General features: G+C 46.3%; 14 non-coding genes across 14 annotated transcripts; 8 read left to right on the top strand and 6 right to left on the bottom strand.

Moving 5' to 3' along the window:
- Nucleotides 1–1,466: 1,466 nt before the first annotated feature.
- Trnac-gca (transfer RNA cysteine (anticodon GCA)) lies at nt 1,467–1,538 on the top strand. Its single transcript has one exon. It is a non-coding gene; the product is annotated as a tRNA-Cys (tRNA).
- Nucleotides 1,539–1,814: 276 nt separating this feature from the next.
- Nucleotides 1,815–1,886, bottom strand: Trnaa-cgc (transfer RNA alanine (anticodon CGC)). Its single transcript has one exon. It is a non-coding gene; the product is annotated as a tRNA-Ala (tRNA).
- Nucleotides 1,887–2,004: 118 nt separating this feature from the next.
- Nucleotides 2,005–2,076, top strand: Trnaw-cca (transfer RNA tryptophan (anticodon CCA)). The gene has a single exon. It is a non-coding gene; the product is annotated as a tRNA-Trp (tRNA).
- A 665-nt stretch (nt 2,077–2,741) lies between these two features.
- Nucleotides 2,742–2,813, bottom strand: Trnaa-cgc (transfer RNA alanine (anticodon CGC)). Its single transcript has one exon. It is a non-coding gene; the product is annotated as a tRNA-Ala (tRNA).
- Nucleotides 2,814–2,931: 118 nt separating this feature from the next.
- On the top strand, nt 2,932–3,003 carry Trnaw-cca (transfer RNA tryptophan (anticodon CCA)). Its single transcript has one exon. It is a non-coding gene; the product is annotated as a tRNA-Trp (tRNA).
- Nucleotides 3,004–3,321: 318 nt separating this feature from the next.
- Nucleotides 3,322–3,393, top strand: Trnac-gca (transfer RNA cysteine (anticodon GCA)). The gene has a single exon. It is a non-coding gene; the product is annotated as a tRNA-Cys (tRNA).
- A 276-nt stretch (nt 3,394–3,669) lies between these two features.
- Nucleotides 3,670–3,741, bottom strand: Trnaa-cgc (transfer RNA alanine (anticodon CGC)). Its single transcript has one exon. It is a non-coding gene; the product is annotated as a tRNA-Ala (tRNA).
- Nucleotides 3,742–3,859: 118 nt separating this feature from the next.
- Trnaw-cca (transfer RNA tryptophan (anticodon CCA)) lies at nt 3,860–3,931 on the top strand. The gene has a single exon. It is a non-coding gene; the product is annotated as a tRNA-Trp (tRNA).
- A 6,223-nt stretch (nt 3,932–10,154) lies between these two features.
- On the bottom strand, nt 10,155–10,226 carry Trnaa-cgc (transfer RNA alanine (anticodon CGC)). The gene has a single exon. It is a non-coding gene; the product is annotated as a tRNA-Ala (tRNA).
- A 118-nt stretch (nt 10,227–10,344) lies between these two features.
- Trnaw-cca (transfer RNA tryptophan (anticodon CCA)) lies at nt 10,345–10,416 on the top strand. The gene has a single exon. It is a non-coding gene; the product is annotated as a tRNA-Trp (tRNA).
- A 6,219-nt stretch (nt 10,417–16,635) lies between these two features.
- Trnaa-cgc (transfer RNA alanine (anticodon CGC)) lies at nt 16,636–16,707 on the bottom strand. The gene has a single exon. It is a non-coding gene; the product is annotated as a tRNA-Ala (tRNA).
- A 118-nt stretch (nt 16,708–16,825) lies between these two features.
- On the top strand, nt 16,826–16,897 carry Trnaw-cca (transfer RNA tryptophan (anticodon CCA)). Its single transcript has one exon. It is a non-coding gene; the product is annotated as a tRNA-Trp (tRNA).
- A 6,231-nt stretch (nt 16,898–23,128) lies between these two features.
- Nucleotides 23,129–23,200, bottom strand: Trnaa-cgc (transfer RNA alanine (anticodon CGC)). The gene has a single exon. It is a non-coding gene; the product is annotated as a tRNA-Ala (tRNA).
- A 118-nt stretch (nt 23,201–23,318) lies between these two features.
- Trnaw-cca (transfer RNA tryptophan (anticodon CCA)) lies at nt 23,319–23,390 on the top strand. The gene has a single exon. It is a non-coding gene; the product is annotated as a tRNA-Trp (tRNA).
- The last annotated feature ends 1,072 nt before the right edge of the window (nt 23,391–24,462 follow it).

Below are 24,462 nucleotides of genomic sequence, written 5' to 3'. Positions count from 1 at the left end.
ATTACAATAGAGCGTTCTGCGTCATCAATTGTCGTCAAGTTAACAGACGAGACAATTGAGTTCGTTTGTTCATCATTAAGGTGAAAGTCATCATTAGTGGTTGGAATGCACTGATTGTTAGTGGACGCAGGATTGTCATGATTACACTGCGTGTCACTAGTATTATTGGTGAAGTTATTTAATTCGCTTATTTCGTTCATAATACCTCGCGATACACTATTCACAGTCTTTCGCGGCATTTTAACAACAGTCACAATTATTCACAAAACAATAAGCACAAATGCAAAAGCAACACACAAATACAATAGAGCAACGAATTGCCGTTGACCTGTAGAAGGAAAGTCACAAGATTAGTAAAAGCGTTGCGCCAAATCCTAATTATATCTAAGCAAATAAGAGCAGATATCTGACTGTCGCTCAAAAGACTCTCAACGAAATACGATCCTGGACTGGGTGTCGCCAAGTGTAACCTCCCCACAGTAATTATTAAAAGGAAAACGAATGACAATACTTAATAGAAATGGGAGCCGAGTGTAACCTCCCCACAAAATTTTTACATGAATGACAATATTATTTAAGAATACTAATGGACATTGCGCTATGCGTAACCTGCCCACAATGAAATGTACTGACAATGGGAACAAAAATGTGAAATTCGCAATCTGACTCAAATATAAATTCTTCACCAAAAAATTAAAGTCCATTCAGTGACAAGAAAATTCAATTAAACCGAAACATCGGTCTTTGGCCCTGTGTAAAACAATCAGAATTAAAGTCTTACCTCAGAATAACTGGATGTCAAATTTCTGCTCTTATTTCTGCGCACGGCTTGGAGGAACTGCATTGCAAATAATAATATTCCTTTTTTCTGTGAATTTACTGAAATTTTTCTTCAAAAGAAGTGGAATGAAATGGGAAGTGCAACGAAATCTTTAGTTCAATAAAAAATTAAATTTTTGAAAAATGCTTTTGAAATAAAAATTATTATTGGGGGACTTGTTGGAGAATAATTACAGTAAATAGATTTTTACATTATCTAATGATTATATTAATTAATAGTATACCTCATTCACCATCTTCACCAGTGTTGCCGACCGCCTACATCACACAACCGCACTGGGCTGCTACTACTGACCGACCGCTCTGCATGACGACTATTAGCGTACAGCACTGCACGACTACACAGAGCTACAGACTCGCAACGACTGATAACAGAGTACTGAGAACCGCTCGCAACACTTGCGCGGTCAAGCGCAAACTCTCTGGTCACAGATGCTACAATGCCTCGCCATCGCTGCTATGTTACATACGTGTTTCAGTGTCTAGTATTTTTGATATTTATATCGTTTAATGCTAATATATAACTGAGAGATAATGATTACGCAATATTTTGCTTGATTAGACGTCTTTAGCCAGGCAGAGTATAATATTGTTCCTTAAGTTATGGGAACAGAAAGATCGTGAAAGGGGGTATAGCTCAGTCGTAGAGCATTTGACTGCAGATCGAGAGGTCCCCGGTTCAATCCCGGGTGCCCACTTCATTTTTCAGTATCTCGAAAAAAACAAATGACGATTGTCGCGGTGAGTTGCAAATACATGTTTGAGATGCACCCTGCACGCCATATCGAAGGCTTTGGAGCAACATTTCAATGGGGGGGATCGCAGCCCAGGGTCTTGCAGGTCATCGTCCTCCCGCCATGAGGTCGAACTGTACGAAATCCACTTGCTTAGGGGAAGAATCTTGTACACTGAATTTTGTAGAATATGATGATAGGCAAAAGTTTTCATGTACTGCTGCACGGAGAAACAAAAATTGGAGGAGCTGGGATTTGAACCCAGGACTTTCTGCATGCGAAGCAGACACTCTACCACTGAGTTACACCCCCGCCAGAGCAAGTACATCAGGGACGAGTGTCTCGTGGATCCTACTGTCATTATTTCTTAGGTTTGAACGGTACAGTAAGTGTTCGAGGAACCTATTCATGACAAGACCTAAGCAGCGTCGACTCCGTGGCGCAACGGTAGCGCGTCTGACTCCAGATCAGAAGGTTGCGTGTTCAAATCACGTCGGGGTCACAATGAAATTTTCGTTTACGAAAGCCATAGGCGAGTATGTCAGTTTAATCAGATACCAAACGATTACGGAGAACGGACGAACAGAACTTGCTTGAAAAAAGCTACTAGTGCAATTTTCGCGTTCTGACATTAAGGTGAAGGCGCCGACTCGCACTTTCTCCAGGCGCGAAGTGTCTAGTATTTTTGATATTTATATCGTTTAATGCTAATATATAACTGAGAGATAATGATTACGCAATATTTTGCTTGATTAGACGTCTTTAGCCAGGCAGAGTATAATATTGTTCCTTAAGTTATGGGAACAGAAAGATCGTGAAAGGGGGTATAGCTCAGTCGTAGAGCATTCGACTGCAGATCGAGAGGTCCCCGGTTCAATCCCGGGTGCAAGTTCATTTTTCAGTATCTCGAAAAAAACAAATGACGATTGTCGCGGTGAGTTGCAAATACATGTTTGAGATGCACCCTGCACGCCATATCGAAGGCTTTGGAGCAACATTTCAATGGGGGGGATCGCAGCCCAGGGTCTTGCAGGTCATCGTCCTCCCGCCATGAGGTCGAACTGTACGAAATCCACTTGCTTGGGGGAAGAATCTTGTACACTGAATTTTGTAGAATATGATGATAGGCAAAAGTTTTCATGTACTGCTGCACGGAGAAACAAAAATTGGAGGAGCTGGGATTTGAACCCAGGACTTTCTGCATGCGAAGCAGACACTCTACCACTGAGTTACACCCCCGCCAGAGCAAGTACATCTGCGACGAGTGTCTCGTGGATCCTACTGTCATTATTTCTTAGGTTTGAACGGTACAGTAAGTGTTCGAGGAACCTATTCATGACAAGACGTAAGCAGTGTCGACTCCGTGGCGCAACGGTAGCGCGTCTGACTCCAGATCAGAAGGTTGCGTGTTCAAATCACGTCGGGGTCACAATGAAATTTTCGTTTACGAAAGCCATAGGCGAGTATGTCAGTTTAATCAGATACCAAACGATTACGGAGAACGGACGAACAGAACTTGCTTGAAAAAAGCTACTAGTGCAATTTTCGCGTTCTGACATTAAGGTGAAGGCGCCGACTCGCACTTTCTCCAGGCGCGAAGTGTCTAGTATTTTTGATATTTATATCGTTTAATGCTAATATATAACTGAGAGATAATGATTACGCAATATTTTGCTTGATTAGACGTCTTTAGCCAGGCAGAGTATAAAATTGTTCCTTAAGTTATGGGAACAGAAACATCGTGAAAGGGGGTATAGCTCAGTCGTAGAGCATTCGACTGCAGATCGAGAGGTCCCCGGTTCAATCCCGGGTGCCCCCTTCATTTTTCAGTATCTCGAAAAAAACAAATGACGATTGTCGCTGTGAGTTGCAAATACATGTTTGAGATGCACCCTGCACGCCATATCGAAGGCTTTGGAGCAACATTTCAATGGGGGGGATCGCAGCCCAGGGTCTTGCAGGTCATCGTCCTCCCGCCATGAGGTCGAACTGTACGAAATCCACTTGCTTGGGGGAAGAATCTTGTACACTGAATTTTGTAGAATATGATGATAGGCAAAAGTTTTCATGTACTGCTGCACGGAGAAACAAAAATTGGAGGAGCTGGGATTTGAACCCAGGACTTTCTGCATGCGAAGCAGACACTCTACCACTGAGTTACACCCCCGCCAGAGCAAGTACATCTGGGACGAGTGTCTCGTGGATCCTACTGTCATTAATTCTTAGGTTTGAACGGTACAGTAAGTGTTCGAGGAACCTATTCATGACAAGACCCAAGCAGCGTCGACTCCGTGGCGCAACGGTAGCGCGTCTGACTCCAGATCAGAAGGTTGCGTGTTCAAATCACGTCGGGGTCACAATGAAATTTTCGTTTACGAAAGCCATAGGCGAGTATGTCAGTTTAATCAGATACCAAACGATTACGGAGAACGGACGAACAGAACTTGCTTGAAAAATGCTACTAGTGCAATTTTCGCGTTCTGACATTAAGGTGAAGGCGCCGACTCGCACTTTCTCCAGGCGCGAAGTGTCTAGTATTTTTGATATTTATATCGTTTAATGCTAATATATAACTGAGAGATAATGATTACGCAATATTTTGCTTGATTAGACGTCTTTAGCCAGGCAGAGTATAATATTGTTCCTTAAGTTATGGGAACAGAAAGATCGTGAAAGGGGGTATAGCTCAGTCGCAGTCAGCCGGCAGCGGCCGTAGCGGTCGGACGCAGGTTGTTTACGCTCTCGCCTGTGGCGGTCGCGTGCTGTTTGGTAAGTGTGCGCTTTGCTGCGTTGTTGTAGTGTGGAGTGATGAATTGCCATCGATTATAATGGATCAACTTATACGGAAAGATACATTGAAATTGAGTTTTGACCCGCACTATGCACGACCGAAGTCCTTTGAAGTTGAGTTATTCATTAGAGACGTTATGAAAATCACTATTGATGATATGGTTGGCATTCACCTATCTATCGTCAGCAGTACGGTCTACCTAAAATTGTTGAGACCCGAGAAATGCGCGCAGGTCATTCAATCTTGTGGAGGAGTTTTAAAGTTTAACCATTCTGACGGCAATGTTGGTGATGTCAGAGTATCGCTTGCCGGTCTTGGAGTCAGAACTGTTCGAATATTCGAATTACCCTTTGAAATATCCGCTGACCAAATTAATGCTAAATTGAGGGAATATGGAACGGTCATCAGCAATACGGCAGAAAAGTGGTCGAATATGCACATTTTCCCGGTGTTAAACTGTGTCCGGCAGGTGAAGATTGATATGTTGAAGCACATTCCGTCCTACGTCACTGTGTGTGGCTACAGAGCCATTGTGATTTATGATGGGCAGCCGAGAACCTGTGCGGGATGTGGTTCCACCGAACATATCCGTGCTCAATGTGTCCAACGGCGCGTGGCGCAAATACCGGCCGGTGAGCGTGAGCAGCAGGGCCCGACGTCTACGTCGCCGCCGCCCGGGCTAACGTTTCCTCGGAACCGAGTTTCGATGTTTCGCTTGAGAGTCTGCGCGAAGTGCAGGAAGGCGTCACGCCGATGGATACGAACGACGTACCAACTGTTCCTTCTTCACACACCTCGAAGGGGGGCAATACTCACTCGGAGCAGGGGCACCAACCGGACACCGACAGTATTCCGGCGGGCGTTCCGGTTCGAGACGACAAGTCCGACGTGGACCGGGTGGAGTCGAACGAGCTGGCTGGCCACCAGCCCCCGCGGTCTCCCAAATCACAGAAGAAACGCCGGCTAGCACATCAAGGGGCAGAAGCAAAGGCGCCAATATTGCGTGAAAAAGCGAACCACGTACGACAGAAACTGACTGAAGTGACTGAACCACCGTCGTCGGCAACCAGCAAAACGACAAAAAAATCCCGGACGGACGAATCGGACACTGATCACGGGCGATTACCCTCAGGCGACCCTGCGATAACAGATGCAATGGATCAGAACCCTGTATCTGACGTATCCAAGCTCTCGGATTGCGGTATGCAAGCGTACAGGTTCGTGTGTGATTGGTCGGAGGACGTGGAAGAGGGTGGTCGGGCAGAAGATTTCGTAAAGGATCGGCGACGTCCAGATAGTCCGTTATCGGAAGCTCAAGCTGATGTGTCCCACCAGCAACAAACGGCTACCGCCGGCGTCGGCGCAGTGGCTGATGACGTAGACTTCTTTTAGATGATGTTCGCCATTAACATCCATACTCGGCTTATTGTCAACTAGATCTCTGTTTCTCATGCCGTCCTTGCAAGCTTACCGAATTGCGACATTGAACATCAATAAGATCAGTAGCCCACTAAACTTAAAAAATCTCCAAGATTTTCTCTATGCCGCTGACATTGATCTCATCATGCTGCAGGAAGTGACCAATATTAACCTTGACCGTATCACAGGCTACAATGCCGTCGCTAATCCTGGACATGGCACCGATCCAGGGACCGCGATCATGGCTAAGGAAGGGATAGTGATGTCACATGTCGAGCGCCTGGCGTCTGGCAGAGGTATAGCGACTACTATCAATACTACTAGATTTATCAATCTCTACGCCCCATCCGGCTCTGGGAGACGCCGACAGAGAGCAGAGTTTTTTAAAGATGACATTGTGCCACTTTTTTCACCACCTTCAGAACAACTTATATTCGCTGGTGACTTTAACTGTGTCCTCAGTCCCAAAGACCAGATGCCGCACTTCAATCCGTCCGCCGAGCTTCGCACTCTCATTGAAGAGTTGAATTTAATAGACACGTGGGAGCTTAGACACGGTGACAGGCCCGGATTCACATTCGTTACTGGCCACTCAGCTAGCCGCATCGATAGAATCTACGCATTATCAAATATGAGGGAACATGTTTTGCAGGCAGAGCTATGGCCGACTGTCTTTACAGATCATGTGGCATATATATGTACCGTCAATTTAGCCAAACAAGGGACGTACAGGGCAAGGGGACCCTGGAAACTAAATGTAGCGTGTTTACCAGAACCCGGGTGTCACACAGTCTTCCGCAATACGTGGGCAGCATGCGAACGAAAGTTTCCCGCGTACGATTCTGCCATTACGTGGTGGGTAAGATGTGCGAAACCCGCCTTAACAAAAGCGATGAAGAATTATTCCCGAGATCGATGTGCCTGGCAGAAGCAAACCCTGGAATTTTGCTTTCAGTGTTTAAGAGATTTATATCGAGAAGATGCAACAGTAATAGCAAATCGTACGCATATTAAAAGAATACAGGCTACGATTCTAACCCTCAAACGGAAGCAATTGAAAGGCTGTAAAGTCAGGACACGTCTGCAAAACGCTGTACGGGACGAAACGACATCAATGTATCATGTTATTCGCGAACAGAAAAGGGGGCGCAGAAAGATATTGACAGAACTGTACACTGCAGATGGTCGACTCTTAAACCAACAGCGCGACATACGAAACGAGATTTATAAACATTTCACAGCACAGTTAACGGAACACCCAGTGGATATGGCGGCGCAGCAAGTCCTTCTGGCACGCCGTTTTGCGACATTGACCACGGCAGAAGCAGACGGCCTAGCCGCAATCATAACTGAAGATGAAGTAGAGGACGCCATTCGAGGGAGCCCACAGAATAAATCGCCTGGCCCCGACGGATTACCGGCTGAGTTTTATCGAACCTTTCGTCACCATTTAGTTCCAAAGTTGACCTTGGTCTGTAATGATATCTTAAAGGCTGGAAGTGATATCTTAAGGGAATTCTGTGAAGGCATAGTGGTATTGGTACCCAAAACCCCAGCGGGAAAGACAGTCGACAATTTCCGACCGCTTACGTTACTTAATACCGATTATAAGATATTCGCGCGGGTCATGATGCAGCGATTCAGTACGGTACTTAGTACTGTCACGGGGGCCTACCAGACGAGCGTTGGGAACTCTAGAAACATACAGCAGACGTTAAGTGCATATAGAGATATCATAGCTACAGCCGCCGCTTGCGACATGCGATGCGCTCTAGTCTCGTTAGATTTTGAGAAAGCATTCGATAAAATCAGTCACTCATATCTTCTGTGCGCGATGGCAGCAATGAACTTTCCACGGAAAGTTATTGACACTGTTACACTCCTGCTGCGAAACGGTACGTCCAAGATCTGTCTCAACGGACAACTCAGTAAATCTATTCACATCACTCGGTCGGTACGACAAGGTTGCCCGATGTCAATGGCTTTGTTTGCAGTTGCTCTTGAACCCTTACTGTTCTCCCTGGCGCAAGACCTTCCGGGAATACGCATACATGGCCAGAAGATCGTATGCCAGGCATTTGCGGATGACGTCAGTTTCGTGGTGACGAAAGATGAAGATTTGGAACGCGCGTTTCAGCTGATATCCACTTATGCAGCCGCATCAGGAGCGAAAGTCAACAGTAAAAAGTCTGGCATTATGGAACTTGGTAGAGGACTCGAACTTGGCAATAGCCAATCACTAAAAAGAATGACAACATTTAAATGTCTCGGCATTGAATACACGCGCACCATCCGCTGCACGTCTGCTCTTAATTATCGAAAATTGTTGGCACAAATTCGGGCCGGCATACGGCAACATCATTTGCGAAATCTCAACGCCGTCCAAAGAGTGATTTTAGTCAATACTTACATTGTTTCTAAAGTGAATTATGTCGCGCAAATCCTACCCATACCAAAGGTCATAGCACAACGAATGCTTGCAGCGCTCGGACACTTTGTCACTAGGGGACACATTTTCAAAGTCCCATTTGCAACCTTGACGCTCCCCTTGGGAAAGGGCGGCCTAAATCTGACTGATGTTTACCACAAAGCGAAAGCATTATATATCAGCAACATGTACAAACAATGGCAACGATCACCAAATTCCTTAACGGCCCACCTTCTCAATGAAATTGCGCCTGCCAGCATGACGCCTCCGGTAAACGTACGTCACATCCCGACTGCATTTTGCCACTTTAGTACTTTTTTCCTCGAATACAGCTATATTCAAAGCAACATACCTGAGAATGATCTTTACAGGGTCAAAGCCCTTTACAGCTGCCTGACGGACAGTAAGCCGCGCAACAGAATAGAAGTGAAGTATAGAGACTGCAACTGGGCCAAGATCTGGGAAAACATTCATGACGCACACTTACCATCGCAGGTGCGGTCTACATGGTACATGGCGGTCAATAGGATCATACCAACAAATTCAAAACTACACATGATCCACTTGGCAGTCACTCCGAACTGCGTTCACTGTACTCTCCTCGATACCATCGAACATCGCTTTCTATGTGAAAATGTGAAGGACATCTGGCTTCTATTTGCACGGAAGCTCTCAAGTATGCTGCGTACTGCACCTAGGATGATTACTCCAGCTGGACTCCTCACTCCTGATGCCGTTCCATACCCCCCGGCTAAACAACGAGCAGTCAATAGGCTTCAAGGTCAGACGGTGTATTATATATTATCGGCGCCAGAAAAAAATAAAGAAGACTATTGGCTATACCTAATAACTCAACACCAGCAACTTCAACGAATAGACAAATATAGAGAAAAATATGCTTTCTTTCTCCTCCGAATGTTGACGTAGGGAGATATTCCTCCAGGGCGCCGTCGCAGTCAGAAAATTCTGAAGGATGGCCCTTTCACAACTATGTTAGTCGCAATTAGGATTCGACTTGCGGCGATCGAACGGCCACGAATATGCAACGGACGACCCCGACAGGGGTGACGCTTTGGGGGATGATGCCTCTCCTGTCGAGAGCAATGCGAGACTGTTCTACAAGATCCCCGTCGAAATTTGTAGATCTAATATCCAAATTATAACTTATTCTTTTCTTATTTATTTAATTAGTAAGATTCGTTTATTGAAAAGAAGACGTATTTACGTTATGTTTGACCTTCTCCTGTCAGAGGAAGAGAAGAGTTGTTCCTTCTTGCTGTGGAAGAATCCAGCATCACAAGTTTATTTTCACACATTCAGTCTCCGTCGGATAGTGATGAGTTTTCTCACATTCCTCCAGAAGATTTCATTTGCTTTCCTTCCCACATCACGTATAGTGGCTTAACCAAATAACCACATGGATACAGAAGAGAATCCATTTGTTACATGATTAATTTTTTCTTTCAAAGGAGATTTTTGCCAATGGCGGAGAAGCCGAGCCGATGAAGGCACTTTTGGCGAGCGTGAGGACGGGCTAGAAGGGGTGGATGGAGGCCCGACAAAAAAAAAAAAAAAAAAAAAAAAAAAAAAAAAAAAAAAAAAAAAAAAGTCGTAGAGCATTCGACTGCAGATCGAGAGGTCCCCGGTTCAATCCCGGGTGCCCCCTTCATTTTTCAGTATCTCGAAAAAAACAAATGACGATTGTCGCGGTGAGTTGCAAATACATGTTTGAGATGCACCCTGCACGCCATATCGAAGGCTTTGGAGCAACATTTCAATGGGGGGGATCGCAGCCCAGGGTCTTGCAGGTCATCGTCCTCCCGCCATGAGGTCGAACTGTACGAAATCCACTTGCTTGGGGGAAGAATCTTGTACACTGAATTTTGTAAAATATGATGATAGGCAAAAGTTTTCATGTACTGCTGCACGGAGAAACAAAAATTGGAGGAGCTGGGATTTGAACCCAGGACTTTCTGCATGCGAAGCAGACACTCTACCAGTGAGTTACACCCCCGCCAGAGCAAGTACATCTGGGACGAGTGTCTCGTGGATCCTACTGTCATTATTTCCTAGGTTTGAACGGTACAGTAAGTGTTCGAGGAACCTATTCATGACAAGACCGAAGCAGCGTCGACTCTGTGGCGCAACGGTCGCGCGTCTGACTCCAGATCAGAAGGTTGCGTGTGCAAATCACGTCGGGGTCACAATGAAATTTTCGTTTACGAAAGCCATAGGCGAGTATGTCAGTTTAATCAGATACCAAACGATTACGGAGAACGGACGAACAGAACTTGCTTGAAAAAAGCTACTAGTGCAATTTTCGCGTTCTGACATTAAGGTGAAGGCGCCGACTCGCACTTTCTCCAGGCGCGAAGTGTCTAGTATTTTTGATATTTATATCGTTTAATGCTAATATATAACTGAGAGATAATGATTACGCAATATTTTGCTTGATTAGACGTCTTTAGCCAGGCAGAGTATAATATTGTTCCTTAAGTTATGGGAACAGAAAGATCGTGAAAGGGGGTATAGCTCAGTCGCAGTCAGCCGGCAGCGGCCGTAGCGGTCGGACGCAGGTTGTTTACGCTCTCGCCTGTGGCGGTCGCGTGCTGTTTGGTAAGTGTGCGCTTTGCTGCGTTGTTGTAGTGTGGAGTGATGAATTGCCATCGATTATAATGGATCAACTTATACGGAAAGATACATTGAAATTGAGTTTTGACCCGCACTATGCACGACCGAAGTCCTTTGAAGTTGAGTTATTCATTAGAGACGCTATGAAAATCACTATTGATGATATGGTTGGCATTCACCTATCTATCGTCAGCAGTACGGTCTACCTAAAATTGTTGAGACCCGAGAAATGCGAGCAGGTCATTCAATCTTGTGGAGGAGTTTTAAAGTTTAACCATTCTGACGGCAATGTTGGTGATGTCAGAGTATCGCTTGCCGGTCTTGGAGTCAGAACTGTTCGAATATTCGAATTACCCTTTGAAATATCCGCTGACCAAATTAATGCTAAATTGAGGGAATATGGAACGGTCATCAGCAATACGGCAGAAAAGTGGTCGAATATGCACATTTTCCCGGTGTTAAACTGTGTCCGGCAGGTGAAGATTGATATGTTGAAGCACATTCCGTCCTACGTCACTGTGTGTGGCTACAGAGCCATTGTGATTTATGATGGGCAGCCGAGAACCTGTGCGGGATGTGGTTCCACCGAACATATCCGTGCTCAATGTGTCCAACGGCGCGTGGCGCAAATACCGGCCGGTGAGCGTGAGCAGCAGAGCCCGACGTCTACGTCGCCCCCGCCCGGGCTAACGTTTCCTCGGAACCGAGTTTCGATGTTTCGCTTGAGAGTCTGCGCGAAGTGCAGGAAGGCGTCACGCCGATGGATACGAACGACGTACCAACTGTTCCTTCTTCACACACCTCGAAGGGGGGCAATACTCACTCGGAGCAGGGGCACCAACCGGACACCGACAGTATTCCGGCGGGCGTTCCGGTTCGAGACGACAAGTCCGACGTGGACCGGGTGGAGTCGAACGAGCTGGCTGGCCACCAGCCCCCGCAGTCTCCCAAATCACAGAAGAAACGCCGGCTAGCACATCAAGGGGCAGAAGCAAAGGCGCCAATATTGCGTGAAAAAGCGAACCACGTACGACAGAAACTGACTGAAGTGACTGAACCACCGTCGTCGGCAACCAGCAAAACGACAAAAAAATCCCGGACGGACGAATCGGACACTGATCACGGACGATTACCCTCAGGCGACCCTGCGATAACAGATGCAATGGATCAGAACCCTGTATCTGACGTATCCAAGCTCTCGGATTGCGGTATGCAAGCGGACAGGTTCGTGTGTGATTTGTCGGAGGACGTGGAAGAGGGTGGTCGGGCAGAAGATTTCGTAAAGGATCGGCGACGTCCAGATAGTCCGTTATCGGAAGCTCAAGCTGATGTGTCCCACCAGCAACAAACGGCTACCGCCGGCGTCGGCGCAGTGGCTGATGACGTAGACTTCTTTTAGATGATGTTCGCCATTAACATCCATACTCGGCTTATTGTCAACTAGATCTCTGTTTCTCATGCCGTCCTTGCAAGCTTACCGAATTGCGACATTGAACATCAATAAGATCAGTAGCCCACTAAACTTAAAAAATCTTCAAGATTTTCTCTATGCCGCTGACATTGATCTCATCATGCTGCAGGAAGTGACCAATATTAACCTTGACCGTATCACAGGCTACAATGCCGTCGCTAATCCTGGACATGGCACCGATCCAGGGACCGCGATCATGGCTAAGGAAGGGATAGTGATGTCACATGTCGAGCGCCTGGCGTCTGGCAGAGGTATAGCGACTACTATCAATACTACTAGATTTATCAATCTCTACGCCCCATCCGGCTCTGGGAGACGCCGACAGAGAGCAGAGTTTTTTAAAGATGACATTGTGCCACTTTTTTCACCACCTTCGGAACAACTTATATTCGCTGGTGACTTTAACTGTGTCCTCAGTCCCAAAGACCAAATGCCGCACTTCAATCCGTCCGCCGAGCTTCGCACTCTCATTGAAGAGTTGAATTTAATAGACACGTGGGAGCTTAGACACGGTGACAGGCCCGGATTCACATTCGTTACTGGCCACTCAGCTAGCCGCATCGATAGAATCTACGCATTATCAAATATGAGGGAACATGTTTTGCAGGCAGAGCTATGGCCGACTGTCTTTACAGATCATGTGGCATATATATGTACCGTCAATTTAGCCAAACAAGGGACGTACAGGGCAAGGGGACCCTGGAAACTAAATGTAGCGTGTTTACCAGAACCCGGGTGTCACACAGTCTTCCGCAATACGTGGGCAGCATGCGAACGAAAGTTTCCCGCGTACGATTCTGCCATTACGTGGTGGGTAAGATGTGCGAAACCCGCCTTAACAAAAGCGATGAAGAATTATTCCCGAGATCGATGTGCCTGGCAGAAGCAAACCCTGGAATTTTGCTTTCAGTGTTTAAGAGATTTATATCGAGAAGATGCAACAGTAATAGCAAATCGTACGCATATTAAAAGAATACAGGCTACGATTCTAACCCTCAAACGGAAGCAATTGAAAGGCTGTAAAGTCAGGACACGTCTGCAAAACGCTGTACGGGACGAAACGACATCAATGTATCATGTTATTCGCGAACAGAAAAGGGGGCGCAGAAAGATATTGACAGAACTGTACACTGCAGATGGTCGACTCTTAAACCAACAGCGCGACATACGAAACGAGATTTATAAACATTTCACAGCACAGTTAACGGAACACCCAGTGGATATGGCGGCGCAGCAAGTCCTTCTGGCACGCCGTTTTGCGACATTGACCACGGCAGAAGCAGACGGCCTAGCCGCAATCATAACTGAAGATGAAGTAGAGGACGCCATTCGAGGGAGCCCACAGAATAAATCGCCTGGCCCCGACGGATTACCGGCTGAGTTTTATCGAACCTTTCGTCACCATTTAGTTCCAAAGTTGACCTTGGTCTGTAATGATATCTTAAAGGCTGGAAGTGATATCTTAAGGGAATTCTGTGAAGGCATAGTGGTATTGGTACCCAAAACCCCAGCGGGAAAGACAGTCGACAATTTCCGACCGCTTACGTTACTTAATACCGATTATAAGATATTCGCGCGGGTCATGATGCAGCGATTCAGTACGGTACTTAGTACTGTCACGGGGGCCTACCAGACGAGCGTTGGGAACTCTAGAAACATACAGCAGACGTTAAGTGCATATAGAGATATCATAGCTACAGCCGCCGCTTGCGACATGCGATGCGCTCTAGTCTCGTTAGATTTTGAGAAAGCATTCGATAAAATCAGTCACTCATATCTTCTGTGCGCGATGGCAGCAATGAACTTTCCACGGAAAGTTATTGACACTGTTACACTCCTGCTGCGAAACGGTACGTCCAAGATCTGTCTCAACGGACAACTCAGTAAATCTATTCACATCACTCGGTCGGTACGACAAGGTTGCCCGATGTCAATGGCTTTGTTTGCAGTTGCTCTTGAACCCTTACTGTTCTCCCTGGCGCAAGACCTTCCGGGAATACGCATACATGGCCAGAAGATCGTATGCCAGGCATTTGCGGATGACGTCAGTTTCGTGGTGACGAAAGATGAAGATTTGGAACGCGCGTTTCAGCTGATATCCACTTATGCAGCCGCATCAGGAGCGAAAGTCAACAGTAAAAAGTCTGGCATTATGGAACTTGGTAGAGGACTCGAACTTGGCAATAGCCAATCACTAAAAAGAATGACAACATTTAAATGTCTCGGCATTGAATACACGCGCACCATCCGCTGCACGTCTGCTCTTAATTATCGAAAATTGTTGGCACAAATTCGGGCCGGCATACGGCAACATCATTTGCGAAATCTCAACGCCGTCCAAAGAGTGATTTTAGTCAATACTTACATTGTTTCTAAAGTGAATTATGTCGCGCAAATCCTACCCATACCAAAGGTCATAGCACAACGAATGCTTGCAGCGCTCGGACACTTTGTCACTAGGGGACACATTTTCAAAGTCCCATTTGCAACCTTGACGCTCCCCTTGGGAAAGGGCGGCCTAAATCTGACTGATGTTTACCACAAAGCGAAAGCATTATATATCAGCAACATGTACAAACAATGGCAACGATCACCAAATTCCTTAACGGCCCACCTTCTCAATGAAATTGCGCCTGCCAGCATGACGCCTCCGGTAAACGTACGTCACATCCCGACTGCATTTTGCCACTTTAGTACTTTTTTCCTCGAATACAGCTATATTCAAAGCAACATACCTGAGAATGATCTTTACAGGGTCAAAGCCCTTTACAGCTGCCTGACGGACAGTAAGCCGCGCAACAGAATAGAAGTGAAGTATAGAGACTGCAACTGGGCCAAGATCTGGGAAAACATTCATGACGCACACTTACCATCGCAGGTGCGGTCTACATGGTACATGGCGGTCAATAGGATCATACCAACAAATTCAAAACTACACATGATCCACTTGGCAGTCACTCCGAACTGCGTTCACTGTACTCTCCTCGATACCATCGAACATCGCTTTCTATGTGAAAATGTGAAGGACATCTGGCTTCTATTTGCACGGAAGCTCTCAAGTATGCTGCGTACTGCACCTAGGATGATTACTCCAGCTGGACTCCTCACTCCTGATGCCGTTCCATACCCCCCGGCTAAACAACGAGCAGTCAATAGGCTTCAAGGTCAGACGGTGTATTATATATTATCGGCGCCAGAAAAAAATAAAGAAGACTATTGGCTATACCTAATAACTCAACACCAGCAACTTCAACGAATAGACAAATATAGAGAAAAATATGCTTTCTTTCTCCTCCGAATGTTGACGTAGAGAGATATTCCTCCAGGGCGCCGTCGCAGTCAGAAAATTCTGAAGGATGGCCCTTTCACAACTATGTTAGTCGCAATTAGGATTCGACTTGCGGCGATCGAACGGCCACGAATATGCAACGGACGACCCCGACAGGGGTGACGCTTTGGGGGATGATGCCTCTCCTGTCGAGAGCAATGCGAGACTGTTCTACAAGATCCCCGTCGAAATTTGTAGATCTAATATCCAAATTATAACTTATTCTTTTCTTATTTATTTAATTAGTAAGATTCGTTTATTGAAAAGAAGACGTATTTACGTTATGTTTGACCTTCTCCTGTCAGAGGAAGAGAAGAGTTGTTCCTTCTTGCTGTGGAAGAATCCAGCATCACAAGTTTATTTTCACACATTCAGTCTCCGTCGGATAGTGATGAGTTTTCTCACATTCCTCCAGAAGATTTCATTTGCTTTCCTTCCCACATCACGTATAGTGGCTTAACCAAATAACCACATGGATACAGAAGAGAATCCATTTGTTACATGATTAATTTTTTCTTTCAAAGGAGATTTTTGCCAATGGCGGAGAAGCCGAGCCGATGAAGGCACTTTTGGCGAGCGTGAGGACGGGCTAGAAGGGGTGGATGGAGGCCCGACAAAAAAAAAAAAAAAAAAAAAAAAAAAAAAAAAAAAAAAAAAAAGTCGTAGAGCATTCGACTGCAGATCGAGAGGTCCCCGGTTCAATCCCGGGTGCCCCCTTCATTTTTCAGTATCTCGAAAAAAACAAATGACGATTGTCGCGGTGAGTTGCAAATACATGTTTGAGATGCACCCTGCACGCCATATCGAAGGCTTTGGAGCAACATTTCAATGGGGGGGATCGCAGCCCAGGGTCTTGCAGGTCATCGTCCTCCCGCCATGAGGTCGAACTGTACGAAATCCACTTGCTTGGGGGAAGAATCTTGTACACTGAATTTTGTAAAATATGATGATAGGCAAAAGTTTTCATGTACTGCTGCACGGAGAAACAAAAATTGGAGGAGCTGGGATTTGAACCCAGGACTTTCTGCATGCGAAGCAGACACTCTACCACTGAGTTACACCCCCGCCAGAGCAAGTACATCTGGGACGAGTGTCTCGTGGATCCTACTGTCATTATTTCCTAGGTTTGAACGGTACAGTAAGTGTTCGAGGAACCTATTCATGACAAGACCGAAGCAGCGTCGACTCTGTGGCGCAACGGTCGCGCGTCTGACTCCAGATCAGAAGGTTGCGTGTGCAAATCACGTCGGGGTCACAATGAAATTTTCGTTTACGAAAGCCATAGGCGAGTATGTCAGTTTAATCAGATACCAAACGATTACGGAGAACGGACGAACAGAACTTGCTTGAAAAAAGCTACTAGTGCAATTTTCGCGTTCTGACATTAAGGTGAAGGCGCCGACTCGCACTTTCTCCAGGCGCGAAGTGTCTAGTATTTTTGATATTTATATCGTTTAATGCTAATATATAACTGAGAGATAATGATTACGCAATATTTTGCTTGATTAGACGTCTTTAGCCAGGCAGAGTATAATATTGTTCCTTAAGTTATGGGAACAGAAAGATCGTGAAAGGGGGTATAGCTCAGTCGCAGTCAGCCGGCAGCGGCCGTAGCGGTCGGACGCAGGTTGTTTACGCTCTCGCCTGTGGCGGTCGCGTGCTGTTTGGTAAGTGTGCGCTTTGCTGCGTTGTTGTAGTGTGGAGTGATGAATTGCCATCGATTATAATGGATCAACTTATACGGAAAGATACATTGAAATTGAGTTTTGACCCGCACTATGCACGACCGAAGTCCTTTGAAGTTGAGTTATTCATTAGAGACGCTATAAAAATCACTATTGATGATATGGTTGGCATTCACCTATCTATCGTCAGCAGTACGGTCTACCTAAAATTGTTGAGACCCGAGAAATGCGAGCAGGTCATTCAATCTTGTGGAGGAGTTTTAAAGTTTAACCATTCTGACGGCAATGTTGGTGATGTCAGAGTATCGCTTGCCGGTCTTGGAGTCAGAACTGTTCGAATATTCGAATTACCCTTTGAAATATCCGCTGACCAAATTAATGCTAAATTGAGGGAATATGGAACGGTCATTAGCAATACGGCAGAAAAGTGGTCGAATATGCACATTTTCCCGGTGTTAAACTGTGTCCGGCAGGTGAAGATTGATATGTTGAAGCACATTCCGTCCTACGTCACTGTGTGTGGCTACAGAGCCATTGTGATTTATGATGGGCAGCCGAGAACCTGTGCGGGATGTGGTTCCACCGAACATATCCGTGCTCAATGTGTCCAACGGCGCGTGGCGCAAATACCGGCCGGTGAGCGTGAGCAGCAGGGCCCGACGTCTACGTCGCCGCCGCCCGGGCTAACGTTTCCTCGGAACCGAGTTTCGATGTTTCGCTTGAGAGTCTGCGCGAAGTGCAGGAAGGCGTCACGCCGATGGATACGAACGACGTACCAACTGTTCCTTCTTCACACACCTCGAAGGGGGGCAATACTCACTCGGAGCAGGGGCACCAACCGGACACCGACAGTATTCCGGCGGGCGTTCCGGTTCGAGACGACAAGTCCGACGTGGACCGGGTGGAGTCGAACGAGCTGGCTGGCCACCAGCCCCCGCAGTCTCCCAAATCACAGAAGAAACGCCGGCTAGCACATCAAGGGGCAGAAGCAAAGGCGCCAATATTGCGTGAAAAAGCGAACCACGTACGACAGAAACTGACTGAAGTGACTGAACCACCGTCGTCGGCAACCAGCAAAACGACAAAAAAATCCCGGACGGACGAATCGGACACTGATCACGGGCGATTACCCTCAGGCGACCCTGCGATAACAGATGCAATGGATCAGAACCCTGTATCTGACGTATCCAAGCTCTCGGATTGCGGTATGCAAGCGGACAGGTTCGTGTGTGATTTGTCGGAGGACGTGGAAGAGGGTGGTCGGGCAGAAGATTTCGTAAAGGATCGGCGACGTCCAGATAGTCCGTTATCGGAAGCTCAAGCTGATGTGTCCCACCAGCAACAAACGGCTACCGCCGGCGTCGGCGCAGTGGCTGATGACGTAGACTTCTTTTAGATGATGTTCGCCATTAACATCCATACTCGGCTTATTGTCAACTAGATCTCTGTTTCTCATGCCGTCCTTGCAAGCTTACCGAATTGCGACATTGAACATCAATAAGATCAGTAGCCCACTAAACTTAAAAAATCTTCAAGATTTTCTCTATGCCGCTGACATTGATCTCATCATGCTGCAGGAAGTGACCAATATTAACCTTGACCGTATCACAGGCTACAATGCCGTCGCTAATCCTGGACATGGCACCGATCCAGGGACCGCGATCATGGCTAAGGAAGGGATAGTGATGTCACATGTCGAGCGCCTGGCGTCTGGCAGAGGTATAGCGACTACTATCAATACTACTAGATTTATCAATCTCTACGCCCCATCCGGCTCTGGGAGACGCCGACAGAGAGCAGAGTTTTTTAAAGATGACATTGTGCCACTTTTTTCACCACCTTCGGAACAACTTATATTCGCTGGTGACTTTAACTGTGTCCTCAGTCCCAAAGACCAGATGCCGCACTTCAATCCGTCCGCCGAGCTTCGCACTCTCATTGAAGAGTTGAATTTAATAGACACGTGGGAGCTTAGACACGGTGACAGGCCCGGATTCACATTCGTTACTGGCCACTCAGCTAGCCGCATCGATAGAATCTACGCATTATCAAATATGAGGGAACATGTTTTGCAGGCAGAGCTATGGCCGACTGTCTTTACAGATCATGTGGCATATATATGTACCGTCAATTTAGCCAAACAAGGGACGTACAGGGCAAGGGGACCCTGGAAACTAAATGTAGCGTGTTTACCAGAACCCGGGTGTCACACAGTCTTCCGCAATACGTGGGCAGCATGCGAACGAAAGTTTCCCGCGTACGATTCTGCCATTACGTGGTGGGTAAGATGTGCGAAACCCGCCTTAACAAAAGCGATGAAGAATTATTCCCGAGATCGATGTGCCTGGCAGAAGCAAACCCTGGAATTTTGCTTTCAGTGTTTAAGAGATTTATATCGAGAAGATGCAACAGTAATAGCAAATCGTACGCATATTAAAAGAATACAGGCTACGATTCTAACCCTCAAACGGAAGCAATTGGAAGGCTGTAAAGTCAGGACACGTCTGCAAAACGCTGTACGGGACGAAACGACATCAATGTATCATGTTATTCGCGAACAGAAAAGGGGGCGCAGAAAGATATTGACAGAACTGTACACTGCAGATGGTCGACTCTTAAACCAACAGCGCGACATACGAAACGAGATTTATAAACATTTCACAGCACAGTTAACGGAACACCCAGTGGATATGGCGGCGCAGCAAGTCCTTCTGGCACGCCGTTTTGCGACATTGACCACGGCAGAAGCAGACGGCCTAGCCGCAATCATAACTGAAGATGAAGTAGAGGACGCCATTCGAGGGAGCCCACAGAATAAATCGCCTGGCCCCGACGGATTACCGGCTGAGTTTTATCGAACCTTTCGTCACCATTTAGTTCCAAAGTTGACCTTGGTCTGTAATGATATCTTAAAGGCTGGAAGTGATATCTTAAGGGAATTCTGTGAAGGCATAGTGGTATTGGTACCCAAAACCCCAGCGGGAAAGACAGTCGACAATTTCCGACCGCTTACGTTACTTAATACCGATTATAAGATATTCGCGCGGGTCATGATGCAGCGATTCAGTACGGTACTTAGTACTGTCACGGGGGCCTACCAGACGAGCGTTGGGAACTCTAGAAACATACAGCAGACGTTAAGTGCATATAGAGATATCATAGCTACAGCCGCCGCTTGCGACATGCGATGCGCTCTAGTCTCGTTAGATTTTGAGAAAGCATTCGATAAAATCAGTCACTCATATCTTCTGTGCGCGATGGCAGCAATGAACTTTCCACGGAAAGTTATTGACACTGTTACACTCCTGCTGCGAAACGGTACGTCCAAGATCTGTCTCAACGGACAACTCAGTAAATCTATTCACATCACTCGGTCGGTACGACAAGGTTGCCCGATGTCAATGGCTTTGTTTGCAGTTGCTCTTGAACCCTTACTGTTCTCCCTGGCGCAAGACCTTCCGGGAATACGCATACATGGCCAGAAGATCGTATGCCAGGCATTTGCGGATGACGTCAGTTTCGTGGTGACGAAAGATGAAGATTTGGAACGCGCGTTTCAGCTGATATCCACTTATGCAGCCGCATCAGGAGCGAAAGTCAACAGTAAAAAGTCTGGCATTATGGAACTTGGTAGAGGACTCGAACTTGGCAATAGCCAATCACTAAAAAGAATGACAACATTTAAATGTCTCGGCATTGAATACACGCGCACCATCCGCTGCACGTCTGCTCTTAATTATCGAAAATTGTTGGCACAAATTCGGGCCGGCATACGGCAACATCATTTGCGAAATCTCAACGCCGTCCAAAGAGTGATTTTAGTCAATACTTACATTGTTTCTAAAGTGAATTATGTCGCGCAAATCCTACCCATACCAAAGGTCATAGCACAACGAATGCTTGCAGCGCTCGGACACTTTGTCACTAGGGGACACATTTTCAAAGTCCCATTTGCAACCTTGACGCTCCCCTTGGGAAAGGGCGGCCTAAATCTGACTGATGTTTACCACAAAGCGAAAGCATTATATATCAGCAACATGTACAAACAATGGCAACGATCACCAAATTCCTTAACGGCCCACCTTCTCAATGAAATTGCACCTGCCAGCATGACGCCTCCGGTAAACGTACGTCACATCCCGACTGCATTTTGCCACTTTAGTACTTTTTTCCTCGAATACAGCTATATTCAAAGCAACATACCTGAGAATGATCTTTACAGGGTCAAAGCCCTTTACAGCTGCCTGACGGACAGTAAGCCGCGCAACAGAATAGAAGTGAAGTATAGAGACTGCAACTGGGCCAAGATCTGGGAAAACATTCATGACGCACACTTACCATCGCAGGTGCGGTCTACATGGTACATGGCGGTCAATAGGATCATACCAACAAATTCAAAACTACACATGATCCACTTGGCAGTCACTCCGAACTGCGTTCACTGTACTCTCCTCGATACCATCGAACATCGCTTTCTATGTGAAAATGTGAAGGACATCTGGCTTCTATTTGCACGGAAGCTCTCAAGTATGCTGCGTACTGCACCTAGGATGATTACTCCAGCTGGACTCCTCACTCCTGATGCCGTTCCATACCCCCCGGCTAAACAACGAGCAGTCAATAGGCTTCAAGGTCAGACGGTGTATTATATATTATCGGCGCCAGAAAAAAATAAAGAAGACTATTGGCTATACCTAATAACTCAACACCAGCAACTTCAACGAATAGACAAATATAGAGAAAAATATGCTTTCTTTCTCCTCCGAATGTTGACGTAGAGAGATATTCCTCCAGGGCGCCGTCGCAGTCAGAAAATTCTGAAGGATGGCCCTTTCACAACTATGTTAGTCGCAATTAGGATTCGACTTGCGGCGATCGAACGGCCACGAATATGCAACGGACGACCCCGACAGGGGTGACGCTTTGGGGGATGATGCCTCTCCTGTCGAGAGCAATGCGAGACTGTTCTACAAGATCCCCGTCGAAATTTGTAGATCTAATATCCAAATTATAACTTATTCTTTTCTTATTTATTTAATTAGTAAGATTCGTTTATTGAAAAGAAGACGTATTTACGTTATGTTTGACCTTCTCCTGTCAGAGGAAGAGAAGAGTTGTTCCTTCTTGCTGTGGAAGAATCCAGCATCACAAGTTTATTTTCACACATTCAGTCTCCGTCGGATAGTGATGAGTTTTCTCACATTCCTCCAGAAGATTTCATTTGCTTTCCTTCCCACATCACGTATAGTGGCTTAACCAAATAACCACATGGATACAGAAGAGAATCCATTTGTTACATGATTAATTTTTTCTTTCAAAGGAGATTTTTGCCAATGGCGGAGAAGCCGAGCCGATGATGGCACTTTTGGCGAGCGTGAGGACGGGCTAGAAGGGGTGGATGGAGGCCCGACAAAAAAAAAAAAAAAAAAAAAAAAAAAAAAAAAAAAAAAAAAAAAAAAAAAAAAAAGTCGTAGAGCATTCGACTGCAGATCGAGAGGTCCCCGGTTCAATCCCGGGTGCCCCCTTCATTTTTCAGTATCTCGAAAAAAACAAATGACGATTGTCGCGGTGAGTTGCAAATACATGTTTGAGATGCACCCTGCACGCCATATCGAAGGCTTTGGAGCAACATTTCAATGGGGGGGATCGCAGCCCAGGGTCTTGCAGGTCATCGTCCTCCCGCCATGAGGTCGAACTGTACGAAATCCACTTGCTTGGGGGAAGAATCTTGTACACTGAATTTTGTAAAATATGATGATAGGCAAAAGTTTTCATGTACTGCTGCACGGAGAAACAAAAATTGGAGGAGCTGGGATTTGAACCCAGGACTTTCTGCATGCGAAGCAGACACTCTACCACTGAGTTACACCCCCGCCAGAGCAAGTACATCTGGGACGAGTGTCTCGTGGATCCTACTGTCATTATTTCTTAGGTTTGAACGGTACAGTAAGTGTTCGAGGAACCTATTCATGACAAGACCCAAGCAGCGTCGACTCCGTGGCGCAACGGTAGCGCGTCTGACTCCAGATCAGAAGGTTGCGTGTTCAAATCACGTCGCGGTCACAATGAAATTTTCGTTTACGAAAGCCATAGGCGAGTATGTCACTTTAATCAGATACCAAACGATTACGGAGAACGGACGAACAGAACTTGCTTGAAAAAAGCTACTAGTGCAATTTTCGCGTTCTGACATTAAGGTGAAGGCGCCGACTCGCACTTTCTCCAGGCGCGAAGTGTCTAGTATTTTTGATATTTATATCGTTTAATGCTAATATATAACTGAGAGATAATGATTACGCAATATTTTGCTTGATTAGACGTCTTTAGCCAGGCAGAGTATAATATTGTTCCTTAAGTTATGGGAACAGAAAGATCGTGAAAGTGGGTATAGCTCAGTCGCATTCCCTCGCGGGCAGCCGTGCGGTGCGGACGTACGGAGCGGCTGGTCGTGTTTACTTCGTGGCTGCCGGCGGCGGTCGCTGTGCATGGTGAGTGCGCACTTACAGCGATAACACTACCCTCGGTAATGAATACACGAATGCAATCATGACTCAACCAGAACGGAAAGACACTCTTAAGTTGACATTCGACCCGAAATTTGCCAGACCAAAATCCTTTGAGGTAGAACTATTTGTGCGAGATGTTATGAAATTAACGCTTGACGATTTAATTGGCATTCACTTATCGATCGTTAGTAGTACCGTTTACTTGAAATTGGTGACGCCTGAACGATGTGAACAAATTGTTGCGTCTTGTGGTGGATCTCTTAGGTTCAAACATTCAGACGGAAACGTTGGCGAGGTGCGACTAACGCAAGCCGGCTTGGGATTGCGAACCATCAGAATATTTGAACTGCCCTTCGAAGTAACTGCCGAGAAGATTAACGCCAAACTACGGGAATATGGTTCGGTAATAAGCAACGTTGCTGAGAAATGGCCAGGGCAACATATATTCCCAGTATTAAACGGTGTGCGGCAAGTGAAACTCGAATTGCTGAAGCATATTCCATCTTACATCATTATCAGTGGGTACAGGGCCATAGTAATTTATGACGGACAACCACGGACATGCTCGGGATGTGGCTCTACAGCATACGTCCGCGCTCAGTGTCTTCAGAGGCGCGTAGCGCAGATCC

The sequence above is a fragment of the Schistocerca serialis genome, chromosome 4 (assembly GCF_023864345.2).
Source record: "Schistocerca serialis cubense isolate TAMUIC-IGC-003099 chromosome 4, iqSchSeri2.2, whole genome shotgun sequence".
Taxonomy (NCBI): domain Eukaryota; kingdom Metazoa; phylum Arthropoda; class Insecta; order Orthoptera; family Acrididae; genus Schistocerca; species Schistocerca serialis.
Note: the sequence above shows the minus strand (reverse complement) of the source record. Positions and strands in the feature narration are given on the sequence as shown.